We start from the raw sequence: 14,088 nt of genomic DNA on the forward strand, positions 1-14,088 counted from the left end.
GAGAAAGGAAAAACTTTTCTACTAGTACTACATACGTACAAAAGAGACCATTTAAGTTTGATTCAGCCCTATTACTTCAAGTCCTGGCAACATCTTAAAATGGAAATCCATTATAGACTTTCAACTTAAGTTCCCTGATGTTAGGACATTGAACTCAACTGTGATACCAAGGGTGGAAGAACAGCTTTTTATTGTAAAACCAGAGTATTAGTCCAACCACGTCACACAATTCTTTTAAAGAAATGTGTTATGAACCATCAAACTCAGAGTATTCTTATAAAGTTGACCCGAACACAATGAAATGAAGCAATTACACTGGTCTGATTCCAAGTTATTCTGTAATGAAGGTCTGTACTGCAAGATGTCTAATGTTGATTGTGTAAATCAGTTAACCATTTAGTCCTAAAAGGCTAATAACCAGCTTACTGCAAAGTGGAGTCCAAGTCAAAGCATCTCAGTGTTTAAAGGGGCATACAACTGTTTATTTTAAACAAGTATTCTTACCTACATTAAAGTTTACTAGTTTTATAATAGAGTTTACTTTATCATTTGTATTGTTTACTTTTTATTTCTCAGGCAGAGTAATGAAACTTGATAGAAGTCCATTTTATTTTCAGATTCTCCATTCTGCCACACTTGGGTTTCAAACACTGCAATAGTGTCAAACTTTTTTTTTCCATTCATAGCTATTTATTCCCAGTCATGGATGCTTATCTACTGACCTTATTTCTAAAAGCAAATCTAAGTTTGTGATTAAAACTGAGTTGAGAACAATGCCAGTTACTTTTCCAAAAAATAAATTAATTATATATATATATATATATATATAAATAAAAAAGTAACAAGTTTAACTGCCAATTTAATCTTAGCTTTTATAAGTATGCTTGAAGACTGTAGTTGCCTGCCCCTGACCCTTTTATTATTTCTGTGGCGATTACCAGGCAAGTTGGTCTGTTATTCTGAAATAGGTGGGGAGACAAAAGTAGAGGCAAGATGTTTGACTGTTAAATAGTTTATCCAACTGAACATAAGAGGAATTTTAGACATGCGAACAGTTACCCAATCTGGAGTTTGACCAGAACAAACATGGACATAACCTTTTCCCTCCAGAAAGCTAGCTGACACACTTGCATGAATGCAGTTGAATCAGTCTCCAGCATAGCAGTGCAGGTAATTACCGCTTAGTCCATTAGATGATCCAAGGAAACACACAACTGTGCTAATGAAACTTCAAACTTATCAAATAGAGGGTTACTATATGGAAAGCAAGTGTGACTCTGCTGGATATGATTTCCTGTTAAGGTTGGTAAATAGCTTTCCAGAATTTATCTTAATCCATTACACTTTAAAATTCTGTTTATGCCTCATGTCAAAAAAAATTCCATACGTTTCCTTTACATACATAGAGAAGTAACCCAAATGTTGCATGATTACATATTAAAATAGAATTATACAAAAACTTTGATGGCAATTTGTTTAAAGTTAGGTTGCCAAGTTCCTCAAGCACACCACCACACTTAACATAACCTTTGGGAATTGTTAGATGTAGAAACTAAAAAACAGTTACATACTACAGTTTGAAGCATTAACTCTCTAATGTGAAGAAAGCAAAAAAAACTACAAACCAAAATGTAAAAAGTTATTCAATATATTTATTTTTCATGAACGCTAACTGTGACATTACTTTGTCTAGTATGGTCATGTGGTATACTAAAGATCTTATCTAATAGTGTACTGTCATATGTAAAATACAAACGTTTAAGTTGTATAAACCAGAATGGCCAGCTTCTCCCCCCTTCTGAGGTTCCTATATGCACTCATTATGCTCGTTCTGAGCTCCTAACATGCATCTATGATCCTGCTAATATGTTATCAGCAAGTACTGTACAATATACAGTAAAAGCTGTTATCTGGCACTTTATCAACCAGAAAGCTCTGTTAAGTGGCATTTCTGACATCTCCCAATGCAAATATTCAATCTAGTAACCAAGACTAGTATACTGCCCAGGAGGTTATGCAGTTGCACATTCTGCACTCTACTTTTATGCAAAAAAGAGACAGAAGACAAGCAAGCAAACTGATATCAGGGATTTATTAAAAAAAAAAAGCAGCTTCCAGGGTGTGTCATAGGGTCATTATAGATTCAGCCCTATCTCCTATACCTTCTACATCAGAGGCAGGCAAACTACAGGCAGGATCCAGGGGATTGCCCCCATGGTGCCACAGGCCCCGCCCCACTCTCAGAAGCGGGCGGCACCATGTCCCTGCAGCCCCGGGGTGGGGGGGGTGCAGTGCAGAGGGCATTGCCTTGCTTCCAGGTACCACCCCCCGCAGCTCCCGTTGGCCGGGAACAGGGAACCGTGGCCCATAGGAGCTTCAGGGGAGGTAACTGGAGGCACAGCAAGGGCAGCACATGGAGCTCTGTGCCCCCACCCCCTTAAGGGCCATACAGGAACATGGTTCCGGCCACTTCCCAGAGTGGCATGGGGCCAGGGAAGGCAAGCAGGGAGCTTGCCCTGGCCCTGGCGCGTGCTGCTTTAGGTAAGTGGCACTGGGCCGGAGCCCGAACCCCTCCTGCACCCCGCCCTCCCGAACTCGCTACCCTAAACCCCCTGCCTGCACCTCGCACCCCTCCTGCACCTCAACTCCCTGCCTTGAGCTCCCTCCCACAGTCCGCACCATTCCTCTGCCCCAATCCCTTGCCCTGAGCCTGTTCCTGCACACCGCACCCACCCCCCGGCCCTGCATAAAATTTCCTCACCCAGATGTGGCCCTCGGCCCAAAAAGTTTGCCCACTCCTGTTCTACATCTACAATGATAATTGATGTTGATAATGATGACCCTGAGGCACTGTAAGATCCTGAAGTGCCTTCTGAATCAAAGAGATTAAATTATGTTCAGTAGTTTTAGCGTTAAATATATTTTTAGTGATATGGGTGTATGCTATGCGCTGCCCATAGGGATATGTAGCATCATAAAATAACCTACTGTATAGATGTAAACAGGTAAAGTTTTCTAAGTGCTTCAAGAAACCAACCACTCTGCAGTGCAGTACTACTCCTGGATTGGTGAATACCTGTAGGTTGTACTACTGTATTTTATACTTTATTCATTTTATTGTATTCTAATACTTTGAAAATTGGTATTCCATTGGTAAAATATAATTTGCAGTTAACCAGAATATTTGATTAACCAGCAAACCCCGCTCCCACCACCACCATGCTGAACAACAAAGTTTTTACTGTACATGGTTACAAATATATACTCTTCCTCAAGCACCAAGAGTGGAGGGGGAAAATGTGATGGAACTACTCTACCCAATATCTACCTACAATCCCAAAAATTGCTGGATGTTTCTGTTAACTAGATCAGCAATAAAACATTCACATTTAAATCATGGGGCTGTTCACACCACTCAGATCTCATTTCTGTCAATCTGAAGACATAGCAGTGACATCAGTTCATATTCACATGATTCTCTTCACAAACATAACAGCAAGAAGCTTAAAATTAAGGGAAAGCTTAGATTCTTCGAAAACTGGTAATGCTACCAAATAAATGCTGGTACAGCATTACCACATACCAGCTCAAAGAAATCTTTCTGCACCAAGGTATTTCAAACGGGGACCACCACCCAATTTTTTATACCACAGATTGTTAGCTACCAATCTTGTAGCTAAAAAACCAAGTCCTTTGGACCAGATATTCAGTACTCTTTCATCTAACATGCTTCTTTGTGAAAGTATGAGCACTCTGATAGAATACGAAGACTGATTAGAGAGAGACCCAACTAGTTCAGCCCTTATTTAATCTTAACTAATAAGTGCTAATAGGCAAATGGCAATAAGTAACTAACCTAAACCCCAGAAGATGCACTTTGAATTGTTTGGTTTCAGAGTAACAGCCGTGTTAGTCTGTATTCGCAAAAAGAAAAGGAGTACTTGTGGCACCTTAGAGACTAACCAATTTATTTGAGCATAAGCTTTCGTGAGCTACAGCTCACTTCATCGGATGCATAATCCCACACTACTAGAACATTGGCGAATAGAAGATAAAAGCTGCATATGAATGGAGGAGTGTGATCATGAAACTCTACATGCAAAGCTAATTCTTTATTAAAAAGTCACATAGCCTATTAACTCCTGTTATGTATGCAGTACTATACATACTGATTGGCTGAAGCTTATGAATCTCAGCACAGAGGGTATTCAGGGAGCTTTGCCTAAGCAATTATGTCTGTAACTGTGTACATAAAGCAGTACAAGCATTTAGTAAGCCAGAATGGAAAAAAAAATCGATTTGTTTTATGGCACAAAGGAAAACAGTGTAGTTTTAAAATAAAGATTTCAGTGTGAAATAAAACATTACTCCAAATATATTCCAGAATGCATGTATTTTAATTTTTTAATTGTACCCTGGAAAAAACAATTCAACATGCACCATTTTCAACAGTCAATTTAGATTTAACACTGAAACAAATGAAATGGCTAAAAACTGAATGATTAATATTTTGCAGGCTATCCAAGAAGTATGCAGAACTCTCAATATATCATCTATTAATAGCATTTAGCCTATTGCAGCATTTTAAGTATTAGTCACCATCATTTCAGCTCCATTTACAGACTCTCTCTTTGGAGTATCAAGATTGATAGTAACTTAGAAGGCCAGAGCAATAGGAGGAAGGCCCCTAGTCACTGAAGCAGTAGCACCAAAATAAATTTCTTTAAACAAAGATGATCCTCCTGAAATCATTCTGCAGTACTCCAATACACCTACTTATAACGTCACCTAGTCCTTGAAGTTCTGAATCAGAAAAACAAGCCACTAGACTAAATTTCATTCCTTGCCTAATATCATATGGTGTCATAACTCTCTAGGAAAAGCAATTACTAACTACAGCCTACAGAATGGAATGGCATTTTATTTCAGATTTTTCTTTCCCAAAGCACTTAAAACAATGTTCCTTTCCCATACGGAATGTTTCAATAAATGCCATTACCTACTTAAATAACTTAGGCTTCCAATATAAAGTCAATGTCTTCTAATGGGAACGTGTGGACTGACATATGTCTAAGCAAAAGTTTCTCAGAAAGGCTTTTGCTCCATGTGTCTAGAGTAAAAACTTCCCAATTTATAGAAACAGCTATAAAGCTTGTAAAATCTTGGTAAGTTGTGTGGTTCTTTAGAAACCTGCATTTAATGTAATATTCAACCTGCTGCATATTATTCCAGTTTGAGGCCCTCCTTAAGGAGAATTAACTTCTCTGCTAGTCCACCATGCTAACTGAAACAGGAAATTAGATTGCGATTACTTAAAGAAAATTTTCTGTTAAAAATAAACTAGAATATTGGTAGATCACATGATACTAAAATGATGTTTTCATGATCTATCTCAAAGTATTTAGGGCGGCCTTTGGAATTTGTTTGCTTTGCAACCTGTGAAGAATTATGCATACATCCAGTTTTGCTGACAACAAAAAGTAAGGATTATAGATGAGTAATAAGATCTGTAATTTCCAGTTGTCTCTTTTTTAATAAAGTGGTCAAATATTAATGTTCTGCCAGAGACTTAACATGTTCATTATGAAAGTATAAAGGAGTTTCTTTACAACTAGCAAGGTCATGTCTAAATCACTAGTCCTTGAAATAGGACGCTAGTCCTTGAAATAGGACTTCAGTCATTGTAAGAGAACTCAAATTGCTGTCTTTCAAGTCTAACGGACCATAAAAGTTGCCAGCGTTAATTTACCATATTCCCTCTTCCTTGAAGAAAGATCAGGGGAAGGTACTGTACATTGACCATTCCAGAAAGTGAACTCATTAGAAATAAGGCTTCCATCACCGTGTGCCCAAGTGATTCTGAAACATCTACTGAAGAGGCACCAATTTCTTCTGTAGTAAGAGGCAAAACATTCTAATTCTGGTTCTTTACACCAGGATCCACTGAATGTAAATTTCTGAGTAACCAATATTTTATATCAAATACTGGATTACACTGTTTGCTTTTGCTGAGCCCCTCTGTGGCAATTATCCAGTTACAAGATTTAATAGGCTGCCACCCATCTATATTTTTAAAATATTTTTTCAAACTCCAACTTTAAAGAGGTTGTGGAGCAATTTTCCTTATACTTAACAGAGAAGAGTCATCCAGGAAGGTGCAAGTATATTCAACTTAGGGACGGGAAAGATGCTTGATCAGAATGGTCTGTGTTAAGTCAGTCTTGCACCACCACGTTCCCATGTAGCCTTATAAAATTTACTCTGTACCTCATTTCCCCTATCTGTAAAACAGAGATGATAATCCTTCCTTTCTCCCAAGCTTTCTCTGTCCTTTCTATTTAATCTGTAAATCATTCAGGGCAGGGTGTAAGTGTTTGAACATTGCACAATAGGGTTATAAGCAACTAGAGGTCCCACTGGACACACTGTAGACATATTGAACAGAAAAATGTTGAGGGAGCTATTTCCAATACCTAGCTATTTCCAATACATTTCATGGAATGTACTTATCTTCAGTACTATTTTACTGAAATAACGGCCTTGTTTGTGAAAGGGTAACATCAAGCCAACATTGCAAGGGCACGTGTATTTCCACATCACCTCCTCCAAGTCCAAAAAGGCTTCTCTTAAATACAATATATTATTCACAACCCTGCTCTATTTAGGTACAAGTCAGTAATCCTAAATCGGGAAGGATATGAAAAAGAAAGTGTATACAAACAGACATTTGTGACCTGGTCTACACACAAAAATACTGAATCAGATTAACCACTGTTGTGTTTCTCATGAACACAAGAGGTACAACACTGAGCATGCTCCAACAGCCAAGAACTCTCATTAAGCCCTGGTCTACACTAGGACTTTAGGTCGAATTTAGCAGCATTAAATCGATGTAAACCTGCACCCATCCACATGATGAAGCCCTTTATTTCGACTTAAAGGGCTCTTAAAATCGATTTCCTTACTCCACCCCTGACAAGTGGATTAGCGCTTAAATCGGCCTTGCCAGCTCGAATTTGGGGTACTGTGGACACAATTTGACGGTATTGGCCTCCGGGAGCTATCCCAGAGTGCTCCATTGTGACCGCTCTGGACAGCACTCTCAACTCAGATGCACTGGCCAGGTAGACAGGAAAAGAACCGCGAACTTTTGAATCTCATTTCCTGTTTGGCCAGCGTGGCAAGCTGCAGGTGACCATGCAGAGCTCATCAGCAGAGGTGACCATGATGGAGTCCCAGAATCGCAAAAGAGCTCCAGCATGGACCGAACGGGAGGTATGGGATCTGATCGCTGTTTGGGGAGAGGAATCCGTGCTATCAGAACTCCGTTCCAGTTTTCGAAATGCCAAAACCTTTGTCAAAATCTCCCAGGGCATGAAGGACAGAGGCCATAACAGGGACCCGAAGCAGTGCCATGTGAAACTGAAGGAGCTGAGGCAAGCCTACCAGAAAACCAGAGAGGCGAACGGTCGCTCCGGGTCAGAGCCCCAAACATGCCGCTTCTATGATGAGCTGCATGCCGTTTTAGGGGGTTCAGCCCCCACCACTACCCCAGCCGTGTTGTTTGACTCCTTCAATGGAGATGGAGGCTATACGGAAGCAGGTTTTGGGGACGAAGAAGATGATGAGGTTGTAGATAGCTCACAGCAAGCAAGTGGAGAAACCGGTTTTCCCCGACAGCCAGGAACTGTTTCTCACCCTGGACCTGGAGCCAGTACCCCCCGAACCCACCCAAGGCTGCCTCCTGGACCCAGCAGGCAGAAAAGGGACCTCCGGTGAGTGTACCTTTTAAAATACTATACATGGTTTAAAAGCAAGCATGTGAAAGGATTACTTTGCCCTGGCATTCGCGGTTCTCCTAGATGTACTCCCAAAGCCTTTGCAAAAGGTTTCTGGGGAGGGCAGCCTTATTGCGTCCTTCATGGTAGGACACTTTACCACTCCAGGCCAGTAACACGTACTCGGGAAACATTGTACAACAAAGCATTGCAGTGTATGTTTGCTGGCGTTCAAACAACATCCGTTCTTTATCTCTCTGTGTTATCCTCAGGAGAGTGAGATATAATTCATGGTCACCTGGTTGAAATAGAGTGCTTTTCTTCAGGGGACACTCAGAGGAGCCCATTCCTGCTGGGCTGTTTGCCTGTGGCTAAACAGAAATGTTCCCCGCTGTTAGCCACAGGGAGGGGGGAAGGTTGAGGGGGTAGCCACGCGGTGGGGGGAGGCAAAATGCGACCTTGTAACGAAAGCACATGTGCTATGTATGTAATGTTAACAGCAAGGTTTACCCTGAAAGAGTGTAGCCACTGTTTTATAAAATGTGTCTTTTTAAATACCACTGTCCCTTTTTTTTTCTCCACCAGCTGCATGTGTTTCAATGATCACAGGATCTTCTCCTTCCCAGAGGCTAGTGAAGCTTAGAAAGAAAAAAAAACGCACTCGCGATGAAATGTTCTCCGAGCTCATGCTGTCCTCCCACACTGACAGAGCACAGACGAATGCGTGGAGGCAAATAATGTCAGAGTGCAGGAAAGCACAAAATGACCGGGAGGAGAGGTGGCGGGCTGAAGAGAGTAAGTGGCAGGATGAAGAGAGGGCTGAAGCTCAAATGTGGCGGCAGCGTGATGAGAGGAGGCAGGATTCAATGCTGAGGCTGCTGGAGGACCAAACCAGTATGCTCCAGTGTATGGCTGAGCTGCAGCAAAGGCAGCTTGAGCACAGACTGCCACTACAGCCCCTGTGTAACCAACCGCCCTCCTCCCCAAGTTCCATAGCCTCCACACCCAGACGCCCAAGAACGCGGTGGGGGGGCCACCGGCCAACCAGCCACTCCACCACAGAGGATTGCCCAAAAAAAAGAAGGCCGTCATTCAATAAATTTCAAAGTTGTGAACTTTTAAAGTGCTGTGTGGCATTTTCCTTCCCTCCTCCACCACCCCTCCTGGGCTACCTTGGTAGTCATTCCCCTATTTCTGTGATGAATGAATAAAGAATGCATGAATGTGAAGCAACAATGACTTTATTGCCTCTGTAAGCAGTGATTGAAGGGAGGAGGGGCGGGTGGTTAGCTTACAGGGAAGTAGAGTGAACGAAGGGGCGGGGGGTTTCATCAAGGAGAAACAAACAGAACTTTCACACCGTAGCCTGGCCAGTCATGAAACTGGTTTTCAAAGCTTCTCTGATGCGTACCGGGCTCTCCTGTGCTCTTCTAACCGCCCTGGTGTCTGGCTGCGCGTAACCAGCAGCCAGGCGATTTGCCTCAACCCCCCACCCCGCCATAAACGTCTCCCCCTTACTCTCACAGATATTGTGGAGCACATAGCAAGCAGTAATAACAATGGGAATATTGGTTTCGCTGAGGTCTAAGCGTGTCAGTAAACTGCACCAGCGCGCCTTTAAACGTCCAAATGCACATTCTACCACCATTCTGCACTTGCTCAGCCTGTAGTTGAACAGCTCCTGACTACTGTCCAGGCTGCCTGTGTACGGCTTCATGAGCCATGGCATTAAGGGATAAGCTGGGTCCCCAAGGATACATATAGGCATTTCAACATCCCCAACAGTTATTTTCTGGTCTGGAAATAAAGTCCCTTCCTGCAGCTTTTGAAACAGACCAGAGTTCCTGAAGATGCGAGCGTCATGTACCTTTCCCGGCCATCCCACGTTGATGTTGGTGAAACGTCCCTTGTGATCCACCAGAGCTTGCAGCACTATTGAAAAGTACCCCTTGCGGTTTATGTACTCGGCGGCTTGGTGCTCCGGTGCCAAAATAGGGATATGGGTTCCGTCTATGGCCCCACCACAGTTAGGGAATCCCATTGCAGCAAAGCCATCCACTATGACCTGCACATTTCCCAGGGTCAATACCCTTGATATCAGCAGATCTTTGATTGCGTGGGCTACTTGCATCACAGCAGCCCCAACAGTAGATTTGCCCACTCCAAATTGATTCCCAACTGACCGGTAGCTGTCTGGCGTTGCAAGCTTCCACAGGGCTATCGCCACTCGCTTCTCAACTGTGAGGGCTGCTCTCATCTTGGTATTCATGCGCCTCAGGGCAGGGGAAAACAAGTCACAAAGTTCCATGAAAGTGCCCTTACGCATGCGAAAGTTTCGCAGCCACTGGGAATCGTCCCAGACCTGCAACACTATGCGGTCCCACCAGTCTGTGCTTGTTTCCCGAGCCCAGAATCAGCGTTCCACAGCATGAACCTGCCCCATTAGCACCATGATGCATGCATTGGCAGGGCCCATGCTTTCAGAGAAATCTGTGTCCATGTCCTGATCACGCACGTGACCACGCTGACGTCGCCTCCTCGCCCGGTATTGCTTTGCCAGGTTCTGGTGCTGCATATACTGCTGGATAATGCGTGTGGTGTTTAATGTGCTCCTAATTGCCAAAGTGAGCTGAGCGGCCTCCATGCTTGCCTTGGTATGGCGTCTGCACAGAAAAAAGGCAAGGAATGATTGTCTGCCGTTGCTCTGACGGAGGGAGGGGCGACTGACGACACGGCTTACAGGGTTGGCTTCAGGGAGCTAAAATCAACAAAGGGGGTGTCTTTACATCAAGGAGTATTTCAGGCAGGACTTCACGGAGGGTTCCAATAAGAAATGGTGCACCTAAGTTATTGTTCTTATTGGAACAAGGAGGTTAGCCTGGCCTCTGATTGATACATGGCTAGATTTACCTCGCTGCACCTTCTCTGTGAGTGACTGCAGTGTGACCTAGAGAAATGAGTCCCCTAGACAGGGGAGGAGGCAAATGAGTACAAAACAAATCTGGTCTATCTTTTACATCTTTGGCTGGCAGCAGACAGTGCAGAAGGACTGCATGCCATCCACATCTCATGGCTGCTCGGCAGAAGATGGTACAGTACGACTGCTAGCCATCCTCATCTCTTGCCTGCCCGGCAGAAGATGGTACAGTACGACTGCTAGCCATCCTCATCTCTTGCCTGCCCGGCAGAAGATGGTACAGTACGACTGCTAGCAATCCGTACCGCCTGTCTGCTCACCATAAGATGGTTCAATAGGACTGACTGCAGGACTAAAGAGAATGACCTGGTCAAGTCACTCCAAATTTAGTCCTTGCGCCCATGTCTGCCCAGGCGCTCCCAGCCGACGTGGCCAGGAGCACCTTGGACATGACAATGATGGCTACCAGTCGTATTGTACTGTCTGCTGCCACAAGGCAAGGGGTTGCTGCTGCTGTGTAGCAATGCCATACCACGTCTGCCAGCACCCAGGAGACACAGGGTGACGGTTACCTGAGCGGGCTCCATGCTTGCCATGGTATGGCGTCTGCACAGGTAACTCAGGAAAAAAGGTGTGAAACGATTGTCTGCCCTTGCTTTCACGGAGGGAGGGAGGGAAGGGGGGCCCGACGATATCTACCCAGAACCACCCGCGACAATGTTTTAGCCCCATCAGGCACTGGGATCTCAACCCAGAATTCCAATGGGCAGCGGAGACTGCGGGAACTGTGGGATAGCTATCCACAGTGCAATGCTCCGGAAGTCGACTCTAGCCTCAGTACTGTGGAAGCACTCCGCCGAGTTAATGCACTTAGAGCATTTTCTGTGGGGACACACACACTCGAATATATAAAACAGATTTCTAAAAAACCGACTTCTATAAATTCAACCTTATTCCGTAGTGTAGGCATACCCTAAGACTTGAGCCTCAAATTGGGTACTGAAACTTGACACATACAAAGTGGATGATTATAGTCATCTAGAGTAGCATATTACAACCTGAATATCCTTTCCTGTAAAATACAAATTTATGTACAAAATGGAATTCATTCAAAACAAGCTCGCTCTCTCTCACAGAAAGTTATATGACAGTCACAAACCAATCATTTCAGTAAAGGTTTGTATACTTCTTTTGAGTCCTTTGCAATGTAATGTGGTATATAAGAGTACAAAAACGTGCTTGACGTCTGGTGAAGAGTTCAGTATAAGAATCCAGATGGGCAGACTGACATCTAGAAATTCAGATCTAGTTATTTTATACCGAAAGCACATAAACTAAGATTTCCTAAAAAACTAATCAAATATAGCTAAGAGTCTCAAGAAGCTAATTTCTAAAGAAACAAAACTAGATAAAGGGTCACAAGTGATGTAGGCTATTTTGCAATGGGCACCTACATTACTATAAACACGAAGGCCAAAATATTTAGACATGTTCATTAATTTTAGATACCCAGCTTGAAATAAGTAAGGCTGAGCACCAATACCTCCATTTGGACTTATTTTGGATTTGTGAGTGTTCAGCACTTCTGAAAATAATCAGAATCCTAGGGTCATCGCTGGGCACTCAAAATCAATGACATTTTTGTTTATATTTGGGCTTACTGAAAATATGACCCAAGGAAGATTGGCCGGGATTGAACAATCCACAGTTGTAACTAGTTTTAGTCTTTTCCTCTTGTGAATGTTAACTGTATAACAACTTGTACATGGAAAGGCAGACAAGACAGGAAGCAATGCTGGGCATTTGACTGGTCCAAAAATAATTGGTAAATTAGTCAAATATTGTTAAATAAGTGAAAAATGGTCAAATATTCTAGTAAACTAGTGCTTTAAAATAACAACAGTAACAAAAAAGAGCAACAGTTTATGGTATGCAATGGGCTTAGCCTTACATAATTATACCCAATTACAAAACAGTTAAGCTGAGTTATTTTAACTCAGAAAAATGTGAAAATTAAATGAAGTTCTAAAAAAAATGAAATAATTACCTTTTTAGCAATATTAGCATTTAAATGTGAATGTTATTCAAGAGTGAACAGTTACAAAAGAAACAGAAATAGACTAATCAGCAAAACAAGTCATTTTTAAATACACTTATGGTAGGTAGGCAGCAGAACAAGTCTTCAAGCGACTTAACAGCTGTACATCTTTTCTCACTGTGTTGGAGAGGAGATTAAATGATTGAACCCTCTTCTCCCTCCCCTGCCCTCTCTCAGTTAACATCTGTATATTTGTCTACTTTAGATTGTAAACTCTTCAAGTCAAGAAGCACGTCTTTTAACTCATTTAACATGCTTTATAAGCCACCACGTATGCTGATCGCCTGGTATACAAATAAAGATATACATATGCTTGTTCTAGAACACTGGTTCCCAACCAGGTGGCCACAGTGCTCCCTGTGGGGCTAAAGCCCCAAGCCCATGGGTGGAGTTCAGGGTACAGGGGGCACGCCCCTCCCCAAACTGCAGTATCTTACCCAGAGTGGGGCAGCCCCACATGCACCCCCACACTTCCTTCTCTCCCACAACCCACCAGCCCAGTTGGAGGCTGAAAGCTGGAGCTGGGAAGCGTGGGGCAGCTCCTGTTCTAGCTGGTGCCATGGAGCAGGCAGATGCGGGATTTCCCCCTGCTGCTGGTGCCCAGGGCTGCTGCTGGTGCCCAGCTTCCAGCCCCCTTTGACTGCTCATGCAGCTGCCACCCAGGTGGGGGAACCTAGCTCCAGGGCCAGCAGAGCACTCAGGGGAGCAGCAACCATGGGGGGGTCCCTCCCTTCACACAGCCCCTAGCTACCTCTCTCCCTGCACCCTGAGCTATCCGCACACGGCCCCTCGCTATCCCATTCCCTGCAGCATCCCCTGCCTCACACAGCACCTAGCTACCCGCTGCCTGCACGCTGAGCGGTTTTCAAATTTTTTGAGCCTAGCCCCCCTGCCCCTTTGAGATATAATTTTTGGTTACATGCCCCCTCACTCTCCAGACACCCCCACAATGCTCTCACCCAAATTCCTTCCCCAGGTCCCTCCCCCAACAACTCCTTCCTCACTATACTGCCAAGCCCCCAGTCTCCTCACATCATGGCTAGACCCCCAAATTCATTCCACCCCTTACCCTCTGCCCACATGGGCTCAGTGGGGAGGCTGTGTTTTGTGGGTAGTGTCTTGGCTCACCACCATTCCCACGAGTTGTTCACATCTGGCTGGGGTGTCTAGAGTCCTAGCTCCAAGCCCCTCTCTCGTGGGCCTCCTGTGGGGGCAGAAGGGAGGCAGACCTAAGGTCTCTAGGTCATGACAGGCCATCAAGGGTTACAAATAGGTCCTACGCCATTGACCTAATG

At 43.7% G+C, this 14,088-nt stretch overlaps 1 protein-coding gene across 1 annotated transcript in view; it reads right to left on the reverse strand.

Moving 5' to 3' along the window:
- Positions 1-14,088, reverse strand: part of PGRMC2 (progesterone receptor membrane component 2) — a 31,690-nt gene that overhangs the window by 2,425 nt on the left and 15,177 nt on the right. The window lies entirely within an intron of this gene.

Source organism: Caretta caretta, chromosome 4, assembly GCF_965140235.1.
Source record: "Caretta caretta isolate rCarCar2 chromosome 4, rCarCar1.hap1, whole genome shotgun sequence".
Classification (NCBI taxonomy): domain Eukaryota; kingdom Metazoa; phylum Chordata; order Testudines; family Cheloniidae; genus Caretta; species Caretta caretta.